At 52.2% G+C, this 7714-nt stretch overlaps 1 long non-coding RNA gene across 1 annotated transcript; it reads left to right on the top strand.

Annotated features, from left to right (window-relative positions):
* Positions 1 to 467: 467 nt before the first annotated feature.
* Positions 468 to 7608, top strand: LOC114860334 (uncharacterized). Its single transcript, XR_003786605.3, has 3 exons — positions 468 to 861; positions 1011 to 1453; positions 1542 to 7608. It is a non-coding gene; the product is annotated as an uncharacterized LOC114860334 (long non-coding RNA).
* Positions 7609 to 7714: the final 106 nt, after the last annotated feature.

Raw genomic sequence — 7714 nt, 5'->3', positions numbered from 1 at the left:
CCACGTGTCAGTCCTAGAGCAGAGGTTTCCAAAGAGGAGCGTCTGGAGGCCCGAGTCAGCAGAACCAGGTCACACACTGAGCCCACACACACAATAAACCCACAGAACCCACAGCAGCAGCGCCAGCATGACTGACAGCTGGACACTGGTCCCACGTCTGTGAGAACCTGGTTCTCAGCTGAGCGTCATCACAGAGAAGCTAAAGGCGCTTCTAAAGCAGAACGTAACGTTGGGAATTGATTATAAACGCACGGCTGTAGTCCAGGAAGTAGCCAGAGCCGGAACGTCCCAGCAGTAATGAAGTAAATACGGGTGTGGATGAGCTCAAGAGATAAGAAAAGGTAGAAAAAACATGAATCAGTCGCTAAATGTGCTGCATGAAGCTGATCTGCAGACAGAGAAGCTTCACAGGAAGCTAGACTGTCAAAATAAAAGCCCTGGCAGAAGCAAAGCTCACAGCACTAGGTGATATTTTGTGCTGGGGGTTTTGTGTCTCTGCTGTCGGCGTCGTTCGTGTGCTTCTGCTCAGTTTCCTCAGGTTGGTTCCTGTGATGTGGCGTTTCAGCAGAAAGACACCAGACGGGCTGAGTGGGCGAGTTCTGGCTCCAGCAGGTCCATCTGAGCTGGCTCTGACGCCTTCCTCGTTGGGGCCTTTAATCTTAAAGCCGTTGGCAGAGGCCTCCCACACACGCACCTGGACCCAGAACCGGCGCCGTCGGCCCAGAGGCCCCGGACCTCCAGAGACGGAGCTATTTGTGCTGCGCCCCAGTTCATCCAGCAGCAGCCTGACGAGCCGGGTCCGGACCCTGTGCTTCATCACTTTCTGTCTCTGCTAAAAACAACAGCGATGCAGAGGAACCAGTGAGTCACAGCCAATGCGAAAGCGGGTCGACGGTGCTGCAGCTCCCTCTGCTGCCACGAAGCAGGAGCGTCAGATGAAATGTGCCTTATTACCATTATTATTACTATTATTACTAACAGAAATGTTGCTTCCGCATTTTTCCCTTCAGAATATTTCACTGTGGTGCTTTGAACGTGACAGACCTCCTCCATGGATCCACCTGCTCCTCTGCTTGCTGAGACTGCGGATGCGCTGTGATCGGTCACACACAGCTCAGATCTTCTCTCATTAAGTGCTGTGAAACCTGGCAGCTGCAGCCGCTGACTCCGGGATCTCGGCCTCAATGTCTCATGAACCAGAGCCTCTCGACGCGCCAACAGAAGCAGGTCGGCGCCGGGTCCCACCGGGCCGCGGACCCCCCACCTCGGTGGGTGGACCCGCCTCCACGGGCTCTGCTGTGGTGACAGATGAGGAGACGCCGGTCAGAACAACGACCTGTGGCTCCTCCGCTCAAAGAGGCTTCAGTTCCATCATGAGGAGGAATCTCTGCTCAGAGAATGACGCCGAACATGAAAGGCTCCTCAGCGCGTCTGTGGAGCTTCCTGTCGACTTGTGAGTAGGAGGCATGAGCCAAAGACACTGACTCCTTTAATGCACATCACTTGAAGAGTCCTCATTGTTTCCACGTGTCCGGCTCCAGCGGCGCCCTGCAGGGGGCAGCGTTGGGCAGAGGATGGAGCCCAGCGGACTCTGGATCCACCGATGGTCCCTGAGCCGGTCTGTGGTCCTGAGGTCCTGAACATCATCACCATGAAGAGGATGAAGGAGAGGCAGAGCACAACAAACCAGGAAGTTCAAATGAACACAGACCAAGATGAAGAGTTCAAAAAGAGAGGAGCAGCGTGAAGGTCTCAGCAGAACAATGACCTCGGCTCATTATGAGTCTGACGAATCTACAGGAGGTCTATAAAGAAGTGAAGCCATAGCTTGTGCTTGTTGCTGCCTGTGAAGCCTCCTCTGAGTCCATCGGTGTGTGTTGAGTCTGACGTGAACATTAAAGAGCTCGATTAGTGACGATCGCTTGTTTTAGAGACAAGTTGATCAGCGCGTTGCTGCTTTTCTTAACAGCAGAATAAAGAGGTTCTGATCACGTGATCCAGGTTCTGGTGAAAGGGATGATGACAGTTGTTCCTCAGTAGCTTTAAACACAACAACACAGGCGTCTGTCTGTCTGTTAGCGGAGGAATCTGCAGAAAATAGACGAGGTCTGATGTCAAACCCTGAGCAGCCTGGTCCCTGACACCTGTGGACCGGAGCCGGCCTGAGCTGGGACCACCTACAGGTTCTGTCCCTGGAGCTACCGCTCCGTCTGAGCAGGAGCGAGGAGGAAGCGATCGGCGGTCACTGTGTTTGATTCTGCTAAAGTGAAGCTTTTAGAGCCTCTTCATCTCAGAACCTGCTGCTGAGTGGGTGAAACGTCTTTAAAGTGGTTTCACAGGATCAGAGCTTCCATCCCAGCGAGAGCGGCTCCTGTTATTTTTAAACTCCAGAGGTTACATGGCTCCATAAATCACATGGCCCTCTGTGTCCGAAGGTTCTGGCTCAGCCCGGCTGCCTGTCCGGGCTGGATTTATGAGCCCAGCTCGTCCTGCTCTGGACGCTGCCGCTCTCCTGTGCACTTGTCTACATATTTAGAAAGCGTGTGGGGTGAGAGCGGCTGCAGGGACCGCACGCTCCAGCCGGGCCCCCCCAGGTTCCCTCCCGGGTCGAACCCAGGGACCCGGGAGGGCCCGGGCCCCACATTCAACCTGAGGCACTGGAGCCTGGACCCACTGTCACATTCATCTGGTGAAACTAGCTTTGGCAGCTTGGGAGGGGGAGACGCCACCTGAGGGGGACCGGGCCCTGAGATCCAACACTGAAACAGCAGTAGAAGCAGATTGGAGGGAACACGTTCCGTCTGCCAAGCGTTGGAAGACGCACCTTCCCTGCACCCAGCGTCTGGCAGCGGATCCTCGGTCACGTCATCACCAGGCCCACAGTGAGCTCCATTCACTGTGCTGTATGTGAGGGTCCAAACAGGCCCGTGAGACGGGTTCCTCCTTCCAGTCAAACCCTCACAGAACCAGACAAACTCAAACTTTGTAGTGCTGTTACAGCTGATCTGCCTCGTAGTCGGACGTTCTCTCTCTGACGGAGCAGGAAGCAGAGCGTCAGTCAGTCGAATCACACACGGCGGCAGATATGAAACATGATTAATAAGGAGGTCAAAGCTCAGCTACCACAGACAGATTCACTGATCTACAGCTTAGGAACAAGGTGGCGTCAGACTGAAGCTTCCTCTTTTCCGTTGCATTTTGGACACTTCCTGTAGAATCAGCTTCACCTCCCTGTTTGACGCGGGGAAGGTTCTGTCCTCCCTCCAGGAATGCGGCTCCGTTTCAGCCACGAGGGTCTGAGTGCGGGACTTTGAAGTTCCTGCTGTGGAAACAGGGCCAGGAATCACCTGCCATAAAGTCGAGTGCGTAAGCGCCGAGCTATTTGTTCTGGTGCCTGGGTGGTTACGGGCCTCCAGGGAGGCTGGGCCGGGCCCCTGTGAGATCACATGGGGCGGAGGTGGAACTAATGGGCCCATGTGTTCACAGACACTTCTAAGAACCAGATGCGGTTGATCAAGTTTTTCACAGCAGCTTCCCTGGGGAGAAGAGAACGGGACGGGTCGAACTTCACACGCACCCGGTTGGTTCTGACAGCAACGCTCTCTATTACTCAGTCGAGTCTCCATGGACGTGATGAAGGGATTCATACTCACATCTGTCTCCATGTGATCGGCGGCCCCAGTAAAAGTCAGGCCCAGGCCGAGGCGCAGAGCTTGTCCTGACCCCGGGATAGGACCGGGTAATGGTTACCATCTTCACCTGAGGGACTCTCCCTGCATCTGCTTCAGCCCCATCGTCCACATGAGCTCATCTGTTGGTTTAAACACTGCGAGTCCAATTAGTGAACTTTAACCCAATCAGACTGGCAAGTCCAACTTAATGTCTGACAGCTGTCCAACACCTCTGGATGCTGGACAGACAGACAAACGGATGGATGGACAGACATACGGACAGAGACTGACGGATGGACAGACATACAGACAGAGACGGATTGAAGGACAGACAGACAGAAGGAAGGACAGACAGAGACTGACGGAAGGACAGACAGACACAGAGATGGAAACAGAGACGTAAGGATGGACAGACATACAGACACAGGGCCAGAAACAGAGACGTAAGGATGGACAGACATACAGACAGAGACGGACGGAAGGACAGCTAGACAGACGGACCGATCGATGGACGGACAGACAGACAGACACAGAGACGAAAACAAAGACGTAAGGATGAACAGACATGAAGACAGAGACGTATGATGGACAGACATACAGACAGAGACGGACGGAAGGACAGATAGACAGACAGATACAAAGACGTAAGGACGGACAGACATACAGACAGACAAAACAGAGACATATGATGGACAGACATACAGACAGAGACGGATGGAAGGACAGATAGACAGACGGACCAACGGATGGATGGACAGACATACAGACAGAGACGGACGGATGGACAGACATACAGACAGAGACGGACGGAAGGACAGACAGACAGAGACGGACGGAAGGACAGACAGACAGAGACGGAAGGAAGGACAGACAGACAGAGACGGAACGACAGGCAGACACAGAGATGGAAACAGAGACGTAAGGATGGACAGACATACAGACACAGGGCCAGAAACAGAGACGTAAGGATGAACAGACATACAGACAGAGACGGACGGAAGGACAGCTAGACAGACGGACCGATGGATGGACAGACAGACAGACAGACACAGAGACGAAAACAAAGACGTAAGGATGAACAGACATGAAGACAGAGACGTATGATGGACAGACATACAGACAGAGACTGACGGAAGGACAGAAAGACATACAGACCGACGGATGGATGGACAGACATACAGACAGAGACGGATGGAAGGACAGAAAGACATACAGACCGACGGATGGATGGACAGACATACAGACAGAGACGGACGGAAGGACAGAAAGACAGACGGACCGACGGATGGATGGACAGACATACAGACAGAGAGGGACAGACACAGAGACGGATACGAAGACGTAAGGATGGACAGACAGAGACGAAACAGAGACATATGATGGACAGACATACAGACAGAGACGGAAGGACAGACAGACAGAGACGGACGGAAGGACAGACATACAGACGGACGGATGGACACAGAGACGGACGGAAGGACAGATAGATAGACAGACAGACGAACGGATGGAGGGGTGGACAGACATACAGTCATACAGACAGAAACAGAGACGGACGGACAGATAGACAGACGAACGGACGGATGGACGGACAAAGACACAGACAGATGAGGGAAACAGGAAGCAGCATCAAAATAAAACGTGGCTGATGGTGGAGCCCCTCATCACCACGGCGGTGGGTCAGAACCTCTGGCTCCAGCAGCTGGATGAGCCAGAGCCCGATGGACATGGAGCAATGAAAACACAGCCCAAAGCCTTAAACCTGCAGCCTTTACGTGTCCACGTGCGTCTGAACTGATGGTTCTGTTCTGCTGAGGTTTGCAGATTTCACTTCATCGCTTTCGTGTGAGGACACGTGGCCCTGAATTGCTCACAGCAACGTGATTTACTGCCAACACAGGAGCCCTTCGCTCCGACGTCAGTGCTGTGAGGTCTAAGCGCTTCGCTAGCTGATGGCTAAAGCAGCCGGCGCCGTAAAACACGCGGCTCGTTGAAGTGGATCCAACAGATCCGGGTCATTTAGTCGCATTTTCATTGACGTACTGTCAAAGAACCAATATTAATCCCACTGTCCTGATCTTCTAACTAGTGGAGCGTTTAAAATGCAACCACCTGCACAAACAGGGTTCTACACTAAATCTCAGCGCAAGCCAGCGCTTCGCTGTATTTCTGCCCCGACCCAGAACTGTCCGGTACCTTCTCCGCGCTCCACGAAGGGAAGGCGAGTGTTTGTGCGACGTGGGAGCGAGCGGAGCTGGCAGCGCTCGTCTTGTTTGCTCAGTAAACCTCGGAGGCCTGTGTTCTTTCCTTGAGGGAAATGCCCACATTGTTGGGCCCGGAGGCCGTGGTTACGGGCCGGCCGGGCCCAGCCAGGCAGGTTGGGACAACAACGAGATGAAGGTCAGCTCATATAGCAGCTAATTCCACTTCCTGGTCCCCACGACACCCAGGCAGCGTTTATTTGAAGATCCCAGACCCTGAAGTCACTCTGCACTTTGTTCAGTCCGTGAGGAACTTCGGTCGGAGCCAAGACTCCAGTTATTAACGTTTTGTGATGAGAAGGAGAGAAAAGGTGGGAAGACGCCACGTCACACCTCTTCAAACCTTCTTTATGGTAAAAAATCACTTAGATGCATGAGGACCTGTTTTAAGATGGTGGCTCGTAAACGGCCTATTAACGCCTCAGACTCTTAAACGAGGTGAATCAACCGATCCGTCCGTCAACGGCTGCTCTGTGTGAAATGTAAATCATTTCACTTTCACATTTAAAAACAACAACATTCCAGCAGGAATGTCAAGCTGAGCTAGAAGTCAGCTCCGACGGCTCATTAGGACGTGAAGGACCCTCGTCCACTCACATCCATTAAAACGAGCTGGTTTATGCCCTGATTGTCTTCACCATCATTTAACCTTGAGAAAGCAGGAGGGGGTGAAAATATAGCACAGAGCATCTAAAAGCCAAGTGGCCTAATCCTGCATGCACATGGAAATGAGAGACGAGTGGAGAAGCTGTGCCAGCGTGGATGGAGGCCTCTCCAGTGGCTTCTCTAGGAAGACGAGAGTCTTTGTGTCCGGGGCAGAAAAACGCAGCTTTTGATGGAGGGGACGTGAAAGGCCCTCAGGGTTTGAGGCCGTGGACGTGTTGGTGCATGTGCTTAGTGATGTGGCCTCTTATCAAGCACCTCTTTAAGGTCAGCAGAATCAGTGAGTGGAGCCAGGAGGGCCAAGGAGGCAAGGAAGAAGCAGAGGAGCTCACCTGGACACAGACGCAGATTAAAGACTTTCAGCCCCGACTCGACGCTATGCCCCAGGTTTTAATTCATCCACGTAGACATGTGGCACCTGCCAGGATGCCTTAAGCAGGCAGAGCGTGAGTGGCCATGGCCCAGAACGCGACAGGGAACGGACTTTAGAGCTTTCGCTTCTTATGAATGGAGAAGCTGAGTTTCCTCCTGTTCCCAAACAATTAATCCACCTAAGCAGCAGCAGCAGCCTCTCGCTCGAAACTGTACCTGTTGATGGTTAACACCTGTCATAGCCTGGACCTAATTATGGTCTAACGCCTGTGCTAATTAAATTGTTAATGAAAAGTTTGAATTACAGCTGTTTGTGCTACTGACAAGGCCTGAATGGGTTCAATGAGGCAGAAGAAATAATAAACCTGAGTCAGAGGAATCAGGGGATTCTGATCTGGAAGAGCTTTAGTGGTGAACATAGTATTACTGGAAAAGCAGGGTCAAAACCAGCTTTCAGTTAGCTTTATCTGAAAGGAAACGTCTCAAACCTGTAATTGTAAAACAGGTGACAAGGTTTTCTTCATCAAAATATTGCAGGTTGTCTGTGAAATAGTAACTAGAGGAAGCTTTTAAATTCAAAGCCTGAGAACATGGGTCCACATGGAACCGGAACCTTGTTTCCGGTTTCAGATGTTCTGTAACCACATGGTCCAACACTTCTGATAACTGGACATGTTTCACATCTGGCGTTGGTGTAACAAATTCAGAGCAAAGCTCTTAAACATGGGAAACACTGTGACTCCACAC

The sequence above is a fragment of the Betta splendens genome, chromosome 8 (assembly GCF_900634795.4).
Source record: "Betta splendens chromosome 8, fBetSpl5.4, whole genome shotgun sequence".
Lineage (NCBI taxonomy): Eukaryota > Metazoa > Chordata > Actinopteri > Anabantiformes > Osphronemidae > Betta > Betta splendens.
This window is presented reverse-complemented; position numbering and strand designations above follow the sequence as displayed.